Below are 19,743 nucleotides of genomic sequence, written 5' to 3'. Positions count from 1 at the left end.
CTAAATAAATTCAGTGGGTTAGCTAATGGCATAAAGGAGACTAAAAAAGATGCTAGAAGAGCATAAAGAAGAATTTTAAATAATAAGTAGAAAAATATCACAGAGACAAAAGATACTGTAGACCAAATAAAAAATATACGGGAGACAAACAACAGCAGATTTAAGAGGCAAAAGAATAAGTGAACTAGAGGACAGGACAATAAAATTCAAATACACAAAAAAACAAATGGCAAAAAAAGATGGAAAAATTTGAATTGGATCTCAGGGAAATGATGTACAAAACAAAGCACACAAATATAAGAATTATCAGTGTCCCAGAAGGAGAAGAGAAGAGAGTAACGGGCTAAGAAGATTAGTTGAGGAGATAATGGGGAAAAACTTCTCAGCCCTTAAAAAAGACATAAATATGCAAATCAAAGAAGCCCAGTGAACCCCAAATAGAATAAATCCAAATAGGCTTATTCCAAGACACAAACTAATCAATCTGTCAAATGTTGACAAGGAGCAGAAAATCCTAAAAGTGGCAAGAGAAAGCAGCTCACTACATACAAGGGAAATCACATAAGACTGAAATGGCTAATCAACAGGCACATGGACGTGAGAAGGTGGTGGCATGATATATTTAAGATCCTGAAAGAGAAAGACTTTCAGCCAAGAATCCTGTACCCAGCCAAACTGACCTTCAAAACTGGGGAGAAATTAAAAATTTTCAAAGACACACAAAGGCTGAGAGGATTTGTCAACAAGAGACCAGTCCTACAAGAAATACTAAAGGGAGTTCTGTCAGTTGAAAAAAAGTCAGGAGGGGGAGGTCTGGGGGAAGGCACAGAATTGAAGAATACCAGTAAGGGTAACTTAAAAGCTAAAAAGAGAAAGACAGAAAAGAATATATAGATTTGACAAATCAAAAAACAAATGATAAGATGGTAGATCAAGAATGCCTTTACAATAATAACTTTGTTAATGGATTAAACTCACCAATTGAAAGATACAGACTGAATGAAATCTGGTACCTGTGGGGACCACAACCTGCCAGACCATGAAAGAAATGCTACTGTCAAACTGCTAGTGTCATTTCTTGCTCTGTGCTATCAAGGAGAAGAAGCAACCGGACAGCAGACAAACCTATGATTATAGGAGCATCAGGATCTCATTTGGAACAGATCATGGGTGCTGTATGGTGGACCTTCAGAAAACAAAAGTTCTCAGACAGGTTTCCTGGGAATTTGTTTGTCCAAAACTCAAAAGGGCAACAGAAGGCAGTCAGATCTTTTGGTGAAGTTGAATCAACTCTTAGAAAAATGTCTAAGAAATTCTAAGTGTTTAGACACTGAATCTGTCTGTGTTGTTGCTGGTGAAAGGTTTGGCAAATAAACAATGATCTACATTGATTAAATCATGATGGGAATATTAATGATGCTGCCAGCATTGCTGCAACTGTGGCCCTATGTCACTTTCAAAGACCTGATGTGTCAGTTCAAGGAGAGGAAGTAATGTTGTAAACACCTGGAGAGCATGATCCTGTACCATTGAGTATTCACCATATGCCCATTTGTGTCAGTTTTGCCTTCTTCCAGCAAGGAACATATGTATTGTTGGATTCCAATGAATGAGAAGAATGTGCAATGGATGGGTTGCTGGGGATTGCTATGAATAAGCATTGAGAGATTTGTACCATCCAATTTAGTGGTGGAATAATGTTACTAAAAGATCAAGTTTAGAGATGCAGTAAAATAGTTGGTGTGAAAGCACAAATTACAGAGCTTATCCAGAAAGCATTGGAGGATGACCAGAAAGTTAGGAAACAAGGTGGAAAGTTTGGATTTGCAGAGTCTATAGCAGATAAAAGGATCACAGCATTTAAAACAGAAAAAGCCCCTAGTGATACCTCTGGAATAGAGGAGAAAGCAGAAGAAATCATTGCTGAAGCTAAATTTCCTTCAGAATTTGTTTCTAAACCTGCGTTATGGACCTCTGAAACTGCCCAAATTGGAGAGGGAATAGAAAACTTCTGGGGTGGTCTTGAAGATTCTGAGAAGGAAGATGAGGATGAAGGTGGCAATGATGAAGCTATCAATAGTATAAGAGTGGACACTGGAGTAAAAGTGTCCAATAATGGAAGCCAATATATCCCTATAGTACTCTGAGACAGTGAAGAGGAAGAAATGATCATTTTTGAACCAGACAAGAATCCAAAGAAAATAAGAACACAGACCATCAGTGGAAAACAAGAAGAAGCACCAACTAAAAAGCCAGTAAAAAAAAAAAGAAAGAAAGAAAAAGGAAAAGAGCCATTAATTAACACTAATAGAGTTATATATACTATTAAAAAGATATTTATTCAGTGCTAAAGAAAGATACAGATTGGCAGAACAGATTAAGAAATATGATCCGTTTATATGCTGCTTACAAGAGACTCATCTTAGACACAAGATACAAATAGGTTGAAAATGAAAGGATGCAAAAAGATGTTCCAGGCAAGCTGTAACCAAAAGAAAGCAGGAATCACTATATTAATATTAGACAAAATAGACTTTAAATGTAAAGACACGATAAGAGACAAATAAGGACACTACATATTAACAAAAGGGACAATTCACCAAGAAGAAATAACAATCATAAATGTTTATGCTCCCAATCAAGGAGTTTCAAAGTACATGAGGCAAATATTGAGAAAACTGAAGGGAGCAATAGATGTTTCAACAAAAATAGTAGCAGACTTCAATACACCACTCTCCATAGATAGAACAACCAGACAGAGGATCAACAAGGAAATAGAGAACTTGAACAGTTTGACAAATGAATTAGACCTAACTGATATATATATATATAGATCATTGCATCCCAAAACACTAGGATACATTCTCCTTTAGTGCTCATGGAACATTCTACAGGATAGAGCATACACTAGGGCAAAAACATTTTTTTTTAATTTATAAATTTTAAAAGATTGAAATTATTCAGAGCACTTTCTCTGATTATAATGGAATGAAGCTGGAAATCAATAACTACTGAAGAACCAGAACTTTATAAATAAATGGAGATTAAATAATACACTTTTTAACAACCAGTGGGTCAAAGAAGAAATTGCTAGAGAAATCAGTTGGTATCTGGAGATGAATGAAAATGAGAATATAATATATCAGTACTTACAGGATGCAGAAAAGGCAGTGCTGGGAGGGAAATTTATTGCACTAAATGCCTATAAGAAAAAGAAGAGCAAAACTTGAGGACTTAACAGCTCAGCTGGAAGAACTAGAGAAAGAAGAGCAAACTCACCCCAAAGTAAATAGAAGAAGAGAAATAACAAAGATTAAAGCAGAATTAAATGAATTGGAGAACAAAAGAACAATAGAAAGAATAAATAAAGCCAAAAGTTAGTTCTTGGAGAAAATCAATAAAATTGATGGGCCCCTAACTAGGCTAACAAAGAAAAAAAGAAAGAGGATGCAAATAAACAAAATCAGAAATGAGAGTGGGGTCATTACCATGGACCCTGAAGAAATAAAAACAATCATAAAAGGATATTATGAACAACTATGTACACCAACAAACTATATAACTTAGAGGAAATGGACAAATTCCTAGAAACACACAAACAAGCTACACTGACTCAAGAAGAAATAGATTTCAACAAACCAATCACAAGTGAAGAAATTCAATTAATCATTAAAACTCTTCCTATAAAGAAAAACCCAGGGCCATATGGCTTCACAGGGAAATTGTATCAAATATTCCAAAAGAACTAATATCAATCCTGCTCAAATGCTTCTAAAAAATTTGAGGAAAGAGGAACACTGCCTTGCTCATTTATGAAGCTGACATCACTCTAATAACAGAAATGGGTAAAGATACTATAAGAAAGGAAAACAACAGGCCAATCTCCCTAATGAATATGGATACAAAAATTCTCAACAAAATACTATCACATTGAATCCAATGACATATTAAAAGAATTATCCACTACAACCAAGTGGGGCTTATTCCAGGAATGCAAGGATGGTTCAACACAAGAAAATCAATTAATGTAATATGGCACATTAACAAATCAAAAGGGAAAATCATATGATCATCTTGGTTGATGCTGAAAAATCATCTGACAAAATTGAGAATCCTTTTCTGATTAAAAAAACACTTCAAAAGTATAAATAGAAGGAAAATTTCTCAATATAATAAAGGGCATATATGAAAAACCCATAGTCAGCACTGTTCTCAACAGTGAGAGACTGAAAGCCTTCCCCCTAAGATCAGGAACAAGACAAAGGATATCTTCAGTCACCAGCATGATTCAACATTGTACTAGAAGTTCCAGCTAGAGCAATCAGGCAGGAAAAAGAAATAAAAGACATCCAAGTTGGAAAGGATGAAGTAAAACTTTCATTATTTGCTGATTACATAATATACTTGGAAAACCTTGAGGAATCTATCACAAAGCTTCTTGAGATAATAAATCCAGCAAAGTGGTGAGATATAAGATTTCCTTGCAAAAATCAGCAATGTCTCTATACACAAGGAATGACCTAACTGAGGAGACAATTAAGGAAAAAGTTCTATTCAAAATAGTAACTAAAATAATCAAGTATTTAGGAATAAACTTAACTAGGGATGTTAAGGAGCTGTACACAGGAAACTACATAACATTGCTAAAAGAAATCAAAGAAGATATAAATAGGTGGAAAGACATCCTCTGCTCATGGATAAGAAGGTTAAATGTAGCTAAGATGTCAATTCTACCCAAATTGACTTACTGATTCAACACAATATCAATAAAAATTCCAACAACCTACTTTAAGATTTGAAAAAACTAGGTAGCAAATTCATTTGGAAAGGAAAGAAATCTAGAATAGCTAAAATATTCTAAAAAAAAAGAATGAAGTGGGAGGATTAACAGTTCCTTATTTTAAAGCAAGTAAAAAATATATTATAAAGCCACACTGGTCAAAAGAGCATGGTATTGGTACAAAGATAGAATAATTGACCAATGGAATTGAATTGAGAGTGTGGAAATAGACCACCAAATCTATGGTTAACTGATCTTCAACAAAGCCCCCAAATCCAGTGAACTGCAACAAAACAGTCTTTTCAATAAATGGGCATGGGAGAATTAGATATCAATAGACAAAATGATGAGAGTCTTTTGTCTTTTATTCTTTGCAAAATTTATATTCTATACAAACATTAACACAAAGTAGATCAAAGGCCTAAATATAAGAGCTACTGCCATAAAACTCCTAGAAGAAAATATAGGAAAATGTCTTCATGACCTAGTAATGGGACGTAGTTTATTAAACTTTACACTCAGCAATGAAAGAAAAAATAGATAAATAGGAACTCTTGAAAATCAAATGCTTCTGTGCCTCAAAAGACTTTGTTAAAAAGGTGAAGAGGTGGCCAACTCAATGGGAAAAAGTATTTGGAAATCACATATCAGATAAAAGTTTGATATCCTGTATACATAAAGAGATCATACAACTCAACAACAAAAGAACAAACAATCCAACTCTAAAATGGGCTAAAGATATGAATAAACATTTTTCCAAAGAGCAAAGACAGGTGGCTAAAAAGCACATGAAGAGAGGCTCATTCTCATTAACTATAAGGGAAATGCTGATTAAGATTACAATGAGATATGACATCACACCTATAAGAATGACTACTATTAAACAGGAGACTGCAAGTGTTGGAGAGAATGTGGAGAAATTGGGACACTTATACTGCTCGTGGGAATGTATAAATGGTATAGCCACTATGGAAGACAGTTTGGTGGTTCCTTAGAAAACTAAATATTGAGTTACCCTATGGCCCAGCAACACCAGTATATACCCAGTATATATTTCAGTATATACCCAGAAGAACTAAAAGCAATGAAACAGACAGACATTTGAACACTAATGTTCATAGCAGCATTATTCACAATTGCCAAAAGACAGAAACGACCCAAGTACCCATCAACAGAGGAGTGGATAAACAAAATGTGGTATGTACATATGATGGAATATTATGCAGCAGTAAGATGAAATGACGTCCTGAAGCACATGACAAGATGGATGAACCTTGAGGACATAATGCTCAGTGAAATAAGCCAGACACAAAAGGATAGATACTGTATGATTTCGCTTTTATGACCATGGTAAAGGTAAACGCAAGGGCTTGTGATACAGAATATAGGGGCTCTAGAGATACACAGAAGCTTTTGATGGGTGAATGGATAGCTAATGGGGTTGCCATTATTGCCATATTGAAGGTGAACATGATTGAAAGGGGTCGTATAGACCTGTATATCCCACTGATTAACACTACAAATATGAGTTCTTGCATGAGCTACAAGGTATGAATCTTGTACAAAGACTAAATAATACCAGGGTACAGGAGGAAAACTACGATTATACACTATGGTCTATGTTTAACAGGAAGACATCAACAGTACCACAGCAATACCAGGGGTAAACAGCTGGGGGGGAAGGAGAAGAGTTAAGGGGAGGTTTGGATGCTCTATTGGTGAGGGTGTGTTTATCAGTTATTTTTCTCTTGGGAGCAATGAAAATTGAATGTTGATGATTATACAATTAAGTGAGGATAGTGTGAGAAATGGGTTATTGACTTTGGACACTGTAAATGATGCCCAATGGATGGAGGTGGTTGAAGGGTACACTGACTGAGAAGTGCAATGACAAACTCTCTATGTACATATGATCAAATATTGTGCAGCTACAGAAAGGAATGAAGTAATGAGTCATGCAGCATTGTGAATGACTCTAGGGGACACTATGTGAGCAAATATTGTATGGTCTCTTAGAAAATAATTATAAAATATTGGGGCCTAGATTGTAAGCTCTTACAGCAGTCACATTTATTCTGGCGTTGTAATTATTTCTAGATTTTGAGATCTGTGCTATATATGTATAACCTGGTATTTCCTTGCAATTCTGGGTACCTATGTGAAAACTAAGACTCAGAGTAGGAGTTCTACAGTTCTGAAAGTCAGTATTGCCACATCCAACTGTTAAAGAAACTGAAAGACATCAGACTTCTATTAGAAATAAGCAAGAAGTTGATCAGCTTGGGACTAAGATAAATCAGAATACAGGAGTAGGGAGGACATTGTCTGCATTTTAGAACTATGCCTACCCAATGAGACCAAAGGAAGAGAGTTTTATTTTGTCCCAGTTTTGTAGCACATAATCTAACTCAACCTGTCTGAATCAATAATTTCAACAACCCAAACCTATGGAGCCCAGAATGGGAAGGAGGGCTTGTAATTCTTTATAGCTTAATGTAATTAATGCCTGGATATATCCCAGAGTGTGTTGAGCAGATAATTTTAAAGTATTGGCAAAATCCCTTTAGATAATTGGAAGGAAAATATGGAACTACTAAGCTTTACCATGGGGGAAACCCCTGACATTGTCTCAGACATTAGGGACTCCCAAGTCAATAGGCCAAGTCCTTGATCTTGAGGCTTGCTCTTATGAAGCTTATTTATGTAGCAGAGAAGTTAAGCCTACCTATAGTTAAGCCTAAGAATTACTTCCAGGGGACCTGTTTTGTTGCTCAGATTTCTCCTCTCTCTCTCTCTTTCTGTAAGTCCAACTCTGCAAGTAAAATCATTACCCTCTCCCCTAGTGGGTCATGACATCCGGGGGTGAAAGTCTCACGGACAACATGGGATATGATCCCCACATATGATGAACCTGGCCCTGGCACCATGGGATCAACAATGCCTGCCTGATCAAATGGAGGAAAAGAATTGTCACAAAATAAATACCCGTGGCTGAGAGAGTTTAAATAGAGTCGAGAGGTTATTCTGGAGGCTACTCTCACACAATGTTTTAGCGAGATATTGCTATTTACCATGGTTTGCCAAACTCCAACCAAAAGCATTCCTGCCAGCCCTAAAGTACACCTAGGGCTCTATCTGAGATTCTACAAAAGTTCTATACACTATGATTACCTTCCAGAAACCTACAACCTCCAGATAGATTCCTAGGCCACTTAAGTCCTGAAACTCAGAGGGGCCAGACTCTCCAGGATATCAACTAGCTCAATCCCCCTAACCCATATTATCAACAGCCCTTTCTAACATGAAAAGTTAGAATGGACATATTCCAAATACCCCTAAAGAATGGGAGAAAGATCAAAGGAGAAGGAGGAGTTCTAACAGAGAAGATAGGATTTAACAAATGAGTATGACTGCTGAATCATTGTATCGATATTTCTTTTAGGCTCTAGTGTAGTGGAGAAGCTAGAAGGAAAAACTTAAAATTGTGAAACTAACACATACCCAACTCTGAAATCTGTTCTACAATTACTTGTTACAATATACTTTGAAATTTATTGTTCTTTTATATAGGTTATATTTCACAATTAAAAAAAAACTTTTAACTAGGCTGTTCACCTTTTTTGTGCTTTTTAGCTATTTGTATACCCTCTTTGGAGAAATGTCTTTTGCCCATTTACAAATTTATAAATTGTTTGTCTTTTCATTTTAAGTCGTAGGATTTCTTTATATATTCTGGTTATTAAACCCTTATTAGATGTGTCATCTTCAAACATTTTCTGCCATTAAGTAGGTTGTCTTTTCACTTTCATGCTAAAGTCCTTTGATGCTCAATAGTTTTTCACTCTGAAGAAGTATCACTGTTTTTTCTTTTGTTACTTGTACTTTGGGTGTAAAGTTTAAGAAAACATTGCCTAACACAAAGATTCTAAAGATGCTTTCCTAAATTTTCATGAAGGAATTTCATATTCCTGATTTGTATATTTTGGGCTTTGACCCTGTTTGAATTCATTTTTGTATAGGATGTGAGGTAGGGGTCCTAAAACTGTTTAGACCACTGTAGATTTGTAATATGCTTTAAAGTCAGGAAGTGAGAGTTTTCCAACTTTGTTCTTTTTCAAGATGTTTTTGGCTATTTGGGCCCCTTACCCTTCCAAATAAATTTGATTATTGGCTTTCCCACTTCTGCAAAGTAGGCTGTTGGAATTTTGATTGGGATTGCTTTGAATCTGTAAATCATTTTAGGTAGAATTGACATCTTAATAGTATTTAGTCTTCCAATCCATGAACACAGGATATCCTTCCATATATTTAGGTCTTCTTTGATTTCTTTTAGAATTTTTTGTGGTGGTTGTAATTTTCCATGTATTAGTCTTTTGCATCCTTGATTAAATTTATTCTAGATGTTTGATTCTTTTAGTTGCTATCGTAAATGGAATTTTTTCATGATTTCTTCCTCATATTGCTCACTACTACTGTATAGAAGCCCTATCGATTTTTGTGTCTTGATCTTGTACCCCAGTGCTTTGTTAAATTCATTTATTGGGGATAATAACTTTGTTGTAGATTTTTTAGGACTTTCTATATATAGGATCATGTTATCTGTAAGCAGTGAAAATTTTACTTTTTCCTTTCTTATTTGGATGCTTTTTTTTTCATTTTCTTGCATAACTGTCCTGGCTAGAACTTCCAGTACAATGTTGAATAGCCATTGTGAGAGGAGACATTCTTCCCTTGTTCCAGGTCTTAGAGGAAAAGTTTTCAGTCATTCACCATTGAATATGATGTTAGCTATGGGTTTTTCACATATGCTCTTTATCATATTGAGGAAGTTTCCTTTTATTCCTATCTTTTCTACATGTTTTTATCAAGAATTGATGCTGGATTTTATCAAATGCCTTCTCTGCATCAATTGAGATGATCATGTTGTTTTCACTTTCACTTTGTTAATGTGGCTTATTACAGTAACTGATACAATTTATCTTTTTAAGTCTCCAGGTTCTCAACTTTGTCTTTTACACTGAACAAGGGTAACAAGGAAACTTTTCACAGGTTTTTCTTTTTGAATTTTTATTTATAATCTAGTTTTATTGTTTTGATATTCTTGTTCTTAACAATTTTTAAAATCCTTCTTGTATTTAAATTGTTTTCTCCCTTTGTATGCCTAGAAATAATGAAAAGACTGACTCCACAAGACCCACACATTGGGGGGATACTAAAAATTGTTATTTACACCAGAATACTTTTGAGAGTGAAAGGAGGCACAGCTACTAATTTTGCTGGGAAAACATACATAAATTGGGACAGCCCCAAGTAAACGGTGGTGCTCACTCATTCAACCCTCAGGGGACTTTTAGGCCTTCTGTCCCCCACCACTTTCACTCACGGGGAAATATGGTAGCATTTCTGATCTTCCCTAATAGAGCCTTCATATCTTCCAAACCTAAAATGCCAAAAATACTCATAAAAATAAAAATAGCTAATGATAATTGAACATTTATCATTTGACAAGAGCTTTGTATGGACGATCCTTGTGGGAATGGGTTACAAACTTCCCCTGGGGGTTGTGTAGATTTTTGGGGGATTGAAATAGTATAGTTTCTCCACAGTCTGTCCTTCCCATGCTGTCACTCAAGCAAAAGGGGTCTCTGATACCCCTCCTGGTGAATTTGGGGTCAGCTGTGCCAACAACTTGCCACCAGGCAGGAAAGGTCAGAGGGAGGGTCAACTGGGAATGATTTCTCAACAGTTCTGCCTGACCTGGTATGCCAAAAAGAAAAAATACATGACCAAGGAGAAGTGGCACTGAGAGAAACTTGGCAGGCTGTTTGTCTACTTGTTTTCTCCCTTCCTCTAACATGCCTAGTTTTATGTTTATTTGTGGTTTGACCTTTCTCCCTCCTTGTCAATAACAGTTTCATCCTTGGCACCTTCTCCTCATTACAAGGGACCTGGAGAAGGTGGTTAACACAAGGGTTAGTCCTAGTCAGGCTCCTTTCAAAATGACAGAGCCGTCCCTCTGCTGATTGCCATCTCTTTGTCAGAACCCTAAAGGCACAGCCCTGGCCCTCTTTAGTTGCCAGAACCTTACAGGGCTCCATTCTCCCTCCACAAACAGGCCTTGGCTGTCCTTAAGAACAACTGATATCATGCAATAAATATTACTACCATATTTTATTGGACCTGAGATGTTATAAATTGTAACGTGCATTATTATTTGATATTCCACCAAGAAAGAAAAGCAATGCTGTCAATTCAACTATGGCATGCCATCAATTTTTAAATGTTCCCTGATTTTAGAGATACTAAAATGTGAAAAATGTGTCCCTTAGAATTAATAAGATACTTTTTTTTCTTCAGTTTTTCATCAGTTGATTATTAATTCCCTTCCAAGATCCAGCCACAGGGGCTTGGGCACTGGAGACTGGAGACCTGTTTGCTATTGTTCATTCATCCATTACAACCCCCTCCACACCCGGGTCTATGAAATGACATCTTCTTCAGTCCCTTTGTAACTGAAGCCTAACAGCTGAAGAAGCAGAGGGTTGAGAGCTGCCTAATGTCAGAATCCTCGCAAAAGGCTGAACCAGGATTTAAACTCAGGAATCCAGAAGCACACTCACCTGGTAAATCACTATATTCTATCACCTTCCTACATATTTAGGCCGGGCCTCTCAAATAATTGCTTTATTATCTTTTTTGAGTCAGGATTTTGTGTTATATAGTCTATATTGAAAGATTACAAATGTAGACGATATACATGGCTTAGTCGGCAAGCCTTCATTTGCATTGTCAAGCCAACAAACTTTATTTGATGCTTGTACTGCATTCACCATATGGCCCACCTATTCATACAGCACCTCCTGTAGAGAAACTGGGGTGAAATGTCTCTGAAGTCTCACTAATTCTTTGCTACTTCTGGCAACTGGTCTGATTTTCTTTTATGGATACCATGCATTTGGGAAGCTGATCATGCTTCCTTCTTTGCTGTGGTTGCTAGGAAGCTTAATTTTGTGACCTACCTCTACTAATTAGGGCTTACATTTGGCTTATTAAGCATTATCTTTTTTTTCTCTCTTGGTCCCAATATCCTTGCCATTAATATTCTCTGATTAATTTGAATGTATTACTGTAAGTGGCCTAAAACACTTTTTGAATGAGGTGGTATAAAAATACATATATATATATACCATATATCTCTTTATGAACTTATGAAAACTTGGAGCTTACTAGAGACTGAAGTTCAGACATCCAGGTTAATATGGTAGAATATTAGCAGCAACATATCCTAACTTCCCATTCAATGAACTCTGAAAATTACCCCCAACATAAAGCCCAAACAAAAAATAATAAAAGCAATTGGCATTAGGAATAAAATCTAAAGCTAAATACATATGCCCCAAATTTGGTATTTCCACTGAGTACAATACTAGGGATAGCAGAAAGAAAATATATGCTAAGAATAGCAGGATAAATGTAAAAACAATGTTCAGTCACCTCTCACTCTCCTATTGGACTACAAAAAATAAAGCAGGCTGCACCATTACTATAGAATTATTTTCTGAAAAGTTCCCCTTCCTTCATTGAATCACCTCCTTCCCTTCTGGCTTTCAGATTAAGAACTTGAAAATTAGAAAGTAATCATAAAAGAATTGGTAGTAAACATTAAAATCACTGAAAAGTTCATAGAGAAAAAAATAACATAAATATTGAATTTAAAACCAAAATTCCTGAAAAAGAAGATTTATCTGGCAAAAAGTTGTGGGGGATGAGAGTCTAAAAACCGAGTCTATAATTGCTAATTAAATTTATAATCATGGAAAGGGGGAAAGTATGGAGAAATAAAACTATTTAAAATTCTATGACTTAAAGCAAGGTAGGAAAAAAATGTACCTTTCAAATCGCTATCAGTGAAAAAAGCAAAATATATAGTAAAAGTCATAAACCAATAAATGAAACAGTTAAAAAGCAGTCTCAAACTCACCAGAAAATATACAACAAAATTATAGAAATAGGACTGAACCTAACCGTCTAAAAAAAAAAACTCTCAGACTAGTTCAAATAAAAAATACTATGTTTCTTACAACAGTGAGACTAAAAATAAATTTTGTTAAAAAATTAATTAAAAGGATAGGCTAAAAAGTATCAGGTAAAAATACAAAAAAGCAGATATCAAAGGTAAGTTCAAGGCAAAAATGATTCAATAGAACAATGAAACAAAAGGATCCTTTTATTTTGAAACAAGGTGAAATCCATAATTATGGCATAATAGTACCAAACTCATAAAAATAATATGGAAATTTATAAAGCAAAAAACTATTTTACATGGAAGAAGAAAGACTCAAAAACACAACTATAATAAGATACAAAAAAGGGTGATGCGATGGTGGCTCAGTGGCAGAATTCTCGCCTGCCATGCCAGAGATGTAGGTTCAATTCCCAGTACCTGCCCATGCCAAAAAATAAATAAATAAAAAAAAATAAAAAAGGACATATCTAGGTAGTTTACATTTAATTAGTAAAATTGAAGTAGTAGGTGTATCAAAATTGTATACCATAGGCTTTCCTTTTAATTTCAAAAAAGATTTTAAAAAATTAAGCACACATCAAAGCATATAGAACTTAAAAATTTACAAAATAGAAATAAGACAAACCATGTTACAATTTCTGCATTTAAATCCACCAAATCCAGAACATAAAAAGGAAAAGAAAATACTCTCAAAATAATTTTTGGGCCAAAAAACTGAACAAAACTGTGATGATAAATTCTTGGAAAGTAAAGAAGAAAAGACAAGAGAAAGAGAAGAGGAATAGAAACCTAATCATAGTAGGAAGTTTTTTTAAACATATCAGTATGCATAAGTAAAGAAAAACAAAACAAAGCAAACTAAAGATGAAATAAATGGCTTGAATAATTCAATCAATATGATTGAATTAATATACAACTCAAATTTGTAAACACTTTCTTTTCAATACATTTATGGTAAAACTTTTAGTAAACCAGGAATAAAAGGGAACTGTTGTTTTTTCCCAAGAAAGTTTATCTACCAAAAATCTATAGTGACTCTCATCCTTAATAAAATAACAAAGCATTAAATAATCAGGACTAAGATAAGGATGCCCACTATCATGGCTTCTATTCAACAGTGAATTGTATGTTTCTGTCCTGTGCATTAAAAAAAAGAAATGAAAAGAAAAAATTAATAGGAATGGAGGGATAGGAAAAATGTGTCATATTTGATGATACTATTATCTGCATTAAACTCCTAAAAGAATCTATAAATACATTGTTAGACTTAGTAATACGTGACATATAGAGAAAGAACTGTATTCTATATACCAGTGACAGGAAATGTAATCTTAAAGAATATTGCATACAATAACCAAAGTAAAAGAAATAAGTTTCAAGAGATATGTATGTTCTTTATGGAGAAAATTATACAACTTTATTAAAATATTAAAGAAAACCTATTAAATGGGGTAAATTAGCATATTTATAGATAGAAGATCCAATATCATAAAGAAGACAAGCTACTTCAAATTTATGAATTAAATGTAAATAACTTTTTAAAATCACATTTGATTTGATTAATTAATTAATCTAATAAGACATTTATAAAATTGTCTAAAAGTACTTGGAAAAGTGAAATTCAAAGATAAGCCAAGATAATTTTGAAGAAAATATGACTGGCATAGCTTGTCCTTCCATGTACCAAGTCTTATTATAATGGCATAGTAAATAGAGCAGTACCATAGGGCAGAGAGCCCAAAAATAGACACAGGCATTTAGGAACCAATATATGAGGGAGAGGGTCTTAGAGATCAGAGGGAAAACTATTTGACCTGGAAAATAAATTTGATCCTACCTCAAACTATGTACAAAAATCCTTTCCAGACAGGGTATAAACCTAAATTTGGGAAAGTAAAACCTTTTTTAAAATTTAAAAGAATATACAGAAGACTATATATCCTAGGAGATAGGGAATGAATTCATAAGACATAAGAAATATAAATCATACAGAAAAAGACTCCAAATTAGGCTATAAAAAAATGAAAAAAAAATCATTCCTTAAAAGAGATCATTTACAAAATGAAAAAGAAGCCATAGACTGGGGAAAGACATTTTCAATACATATCATTAACAGAGAATTAGTAAACAGAATATATAAATAAATCCTACAAATAAATAAGAAAAGGATAATAGCTCAATTCAAAAATAGGCCAAGCGGGGCAGGCAAAACTGGCTCAGTGGCAGAGTTCTCACTTGCCATGCCAGAGACCCATTCACCCAGTGCCTGCCCATATAAAAAAAATTTTTTTTTAAAAAGGCCAAACATGTAAATAGGCAATTCACAGAAGAGGAAACACAAATGGCCAATTAACTTATTTAAAAAAACAATAGTAGATGCTTGATAATTGAGGAAATGAAAATTAAAAATCAAAATGAGATAACATTTAACATCCACTGGATTAGCAATAAAAACCCTGTCAATGTCAGTGCCATTTGTTGGTGAGGATATGGAAAAATAAGAATCCTTATACATGTGGGTGAGAACATATGAGGACAACCAGTTTAGCAATTCTTGGTAGAGTTAAACCAGCAATTCCACCCCACCTTAGACAAGATTGTTTTCAGCTGCATTGCTTCGACAACAACAATAACAACAACAAGTGGCTTTGCTACATTTACTGCAAGAATGAAGACCATTCTCATTCTAGAAAATGCTGAAGGACATGCCGTTGTGTAGGGCACCAGAGGAACCCTACAGAGGGAGTACAATCACATAAATGTAGAACTCAGTGTTTTAATTTGCTCAAATTGCCAAAATGCAATAAGCCAGAAATGGACCAGCTTTTAACACTGAGGATTTATTAGCTTACAAGTTTACAGTACTGAGGCCGCGAAAATGTCCAGATCAAGGCATCATCAGACAATACCTGGACTCCTCTGGCAAGGCACACTGTGTCTGCTGGTCTCTCCTCTTCCAGGTTCAGTTGCTTCCAGTTTCTGGTGTCCATGGTTTCCTCTCTGTTTCTGTGGTTTTCTCTCTCAGCTTCTGTGTGTATCCTGCTCTCTCAGCTTCTGTTCTATTTCTCTCTGTCTTCCAACCTCTTATAAAGGACTCAGTAAGAGGACTAAGACCCACCTGAGGCATGTCTCAATTGAAGTAACCTAATCAAAAGTTCCCACCCACAATAGGTTTACACACCCAGAAATCCATGGGCTTTAAGAACATTATCTTCTGGAGTACACACAGCTTAGAACCAGCACACTCAGTAACCTAGGAAAGAAAAAGAAGAGACTTCAGGTTGACAATAGTAGCAAAATAAAAAGGAGCTGGCTACAGTTCATACTACCTGTGAAGGGCAGGAAGCGATAAAGGGTGTTTCACTACAAGATGAGGTCTGTACACGCACACTTTCCCATCAACATTATCGTTCAGAGAGTGGGTCTCTTCTCTTGTTGAAACCTGAAATTTCTTGGGTGAATAATATTTCTGCAGGGTTCAGCATGAGGCCAGGTATTGCTTGTCCAGAAAGGTAAGTTAGTAATTGAAGAAAATGACATTGAACTTGTATCAAATTCAGCTACTTTGACTCAGCAAACCACAATTAAATACAAGGATATCAGGAAAATTTTGGATGGTATCTATGTCTCTGAAAAAGGAATAGTCCAGCAGGCTGATGAATAAGATCTAAGAGTTGTCCACCTATGGAAGCAACAAGATGCCAGATGATTCCTAACACCTATTTGTGATATTTTAAAGACACAATAAAACTCATCTGTTGAAAACAAAAGAAGTAAATTTAATATTTGCCAACGGAAAAACTGATAAATTGTGCCATGCTTTTACAATGGAATAGTATACACCTATGAAACTCTAAACACTGCAGAGAGGATCATGGGAAGATGGTGGAGTAGGAAGCTCCAGGAATCAGTCCCTCACCAGAACAACTATTAAATAGGCAGGAACTATCTAAATCAACTATTTCAAAACTCCAGAGTCCAGGAGAGCACTGTATAGCATCCAGGGAGAAGTGGGTGGGAAGAAGAGGCCGGTGAATTACAGTAAAGACAGTGAATTGCTCTCTCCTTATAGTGCTTAGCAGCACTCACCTCGCACTCTCACGCAGGCCAGCGTGGGCCGGCCCCTGGTGTAGCCCGGCCCCCGGTGTAGCCCAGCCCCTGGCATAGCCTGCTGTGGCCAGAAAGGGACATAGAAATATACTTCCTCAAGACCCAGGGTGGGCACAGGCCAATAGCTGATCACGACTTTTGATTAGCTACTTTGAATCACTTGGTGCCTGACTCTGAGGACAGCCGTTGATCTAACTCACCCCAGACAAAGGCAGCAGAGGAGACCTAAAAGGGTTCAATTTCTTGGAGCTGTGGAGGGCAGTTGAAGGGCTGCATTTCCTAGGCAGGACAAGAAAGTGCAGTTTTAGGGAGCCATGGAAGAAGCTCCTCATGCCCGTCCTGATCCCTCCTTCATTCTTTCCCCAGGAAAGTTTTGGGCCCCCCTGCTTTGTCAATCTCTGCCCTTGTTCTGGCTAGGAAAAACTCCTGACTTGCGAAACTCAACTGCAGCATGAATTTGCCCTCTAGGCAAAAGCTGCTTGTAACAACTGATAAGAAACAATTGAGGAGCACCACCTGGGGCAAAGGTTTACCTGCTGTAAGTTTGGCAGTTAATCACACAAAAGAGAAGGTCTATCTCCTGGAAGTAAAGGGAGCATTAGAACTCCTGTAAACAAGGGCATTCCTCAGGCCACTAGCAAGCACAAGCCCAGGACAAGATACAGGCCCAGAAAAGAGAGAGAACACCCTGCACTCTGCATTAGCCTTGGGCTGACCTTCTTGATAGGAGAGCTGACACTCAAGAACATCTTTCTCATATCATCAGCTGGTTACAAGCTCAAGAAATAGACATCCCAGGAAATAAATCTCAGAGTTAACATTTTAAAATATTAAAATGTGCAGTGGGCAACAAAAGGATAAAGATACCACAAGAATATAAAACTACAGGCCAATATCCCTTATGTATATAGATGCAAAAATGCTCAACAAACTACTAGCAAACGAAATTCAACAGCCCATTAAAAGAATTATAACCATGTTCCAGTGGAATTTATCCCAGGTATGCAGGAGAGGTTCAACATAAGAAAATCAATTAATGTAATATGCCACATTAACAGAATGAAGGAAACAAACCACATGATCATGTAGATTGACACAGAAAAGGCATTTGACAAAAGCCAGCACTGCTTTTTGATAAAAGCACTTAGAAAAATAGTAGTAGAAGGAAACATCCTCTACATGATAAAGGGAATATATTAAAAACCCACAGCTAACATCATACTCAATGATGAAAGACTGAAAACTTTCCCTCTAAGATCAGGAACAAGACAAGGACACCCAATGTCACCATGTTATTCAACATTGTACTGGAAGTTCTAGCCAGAGCAATTGGGCAAGAAAAAGAAATAAAAGGCATCCAAATTGGAAAGAGTAATACTTTTCCTATTTGCGGATGACATGATCCTATATAGAGAAAATCCTGAAAAAGCCACGAGAAAGCCACTAGAGTTAATAAATTCAGAAAAACTGGCAGGGTACAAGATCACATGCAAAAATCAGTAGTGTTTCTATATGAACAACTGGAGGAAGAAATCAGGGGAAAAGTAGTCCATTTACAATAGCAACTACAAGAATCAAATAGCTTGGAATAAATCTAAGCAAGGATGTAAAGGACTTCTATGCCAAAACCCACAAAACTTTGATAAAAGTAAAGAAGGCCTAAATAAATGGAAAGACTTCTATGTTTATAGATTGGAAGAATACATATTAAGATGTTAATTCTACCCCAATTTATAGGTTCAATGCAATCCCAATAAAAATTCCAACAGCCTATTTTGCAGAAGTAGAAAAGCCAGACATCAATTGTATACAAAAGGGTAAGGGGTCCCAAATAATCAAAGCCATCTTGAAAAGGAAGAAGAAAGTTGGTGGACTCACACTTCCTGATCTTAAAATGTATTACAAAGCCTCAGTAATCAAAACAGCATGATTTTGGTATAAGGACAGATTTATAGACCAATGGAATAGAAGTAAGAGCTCAGATATCTACCCCCATATTTACAGTCAACTGATTTTTGGCAAGGGGGCAATGATCACTCAACTGGGAAAGAACAGCCTCTTCAACAAACAGGGCTAGCAGAACTTAAAATCCTTATGTAAAAGAATGAAGGTAGACTCCTATCTCATATCATATACAAAAATCAACTCAAAATGAAACAAATACCTAAATATAAGAGCCAAAACTATAAAACTCCTAGAAGAAAATGTAAGGAAGCATCTTTAGGACCTTGTGTTAGGCAATGGTTTCTTAGATTTTACACCCAAAGCACAAGCAACAAAAGAAAAAAATAGGTAAATGGGACTTCACCAGAATCAAATCTTTTTTTTGGACATTAACATGAAAGTAACATGATAATCTATATAATGAGAGAAAATATTTGGAAACTACATAGTGTAGGTTTTGGAAACTACAAAACCATGTAAGGGTTTAATATACAGAATATATTAAGAAATTTTTCAATTCAACAACAGAAAGACCAACAACCTAATTTAAAATTATCCTAAGAAGACATACAATGACCAAAAAGCATATGAAAAGATGTTCATCATCATTTAGCCAGTAGGGAAATGCAAATCAAAATCAGAATGAAATAGCATTTCACACTCACTAGAAAGGTTACTATCCAAAAAATGGGAAATTACAAGTGTTGGAGAGGATTAGAGAGAGAGGAACACTCATTAATTGCTGGCGGGAAAGTAAAATGGTACAGCCACCATGGAAGACAGTTTAGCAGTTCCTCAAAAAGTTAAGTATACAACTACCATATGACCAGACATCTCACTTCTACATAAATACCCAAAAGCATTGAAAGCAGGGAGTCGAACA

At 35.7% G+C, this 19,743-nt stretch overlaps 1 pseudogene; it reads left to right on the top strand.

Moving 5' to 3' along the window:
• Positions 1-1,039: 1,039 nt before the first annotated feature.
• Positions 1,040-16,956, top strand: LOC143681710 (exosome complex component RRP45 pseudogene; annotated as a pseudogene).
• Positions 16,957-19,743: the final 2,787 nt, after the last annotated feature.

Source organism: Tamandua tetradactyla, chromosome 1 (assembly GCF_023851605.1).
Source record: "Tamandua tetradactyla isolate mTamTet1 chromosome 1, mTamTet1.pri, whole genome shotgun sequence".
Classification (NCBI taxonomy): domain Eukaryota; kingdom Metazoa; phylum Chordata; class Mammalia; order Pilosa; family Myrmecophagidae; genus Tamandua; species Tamandua tetradactyla.
Note: the sequence above shows the minus strand (reverse complement) of the source record. Positions and strands in the feature narration are given on the sequence as shown.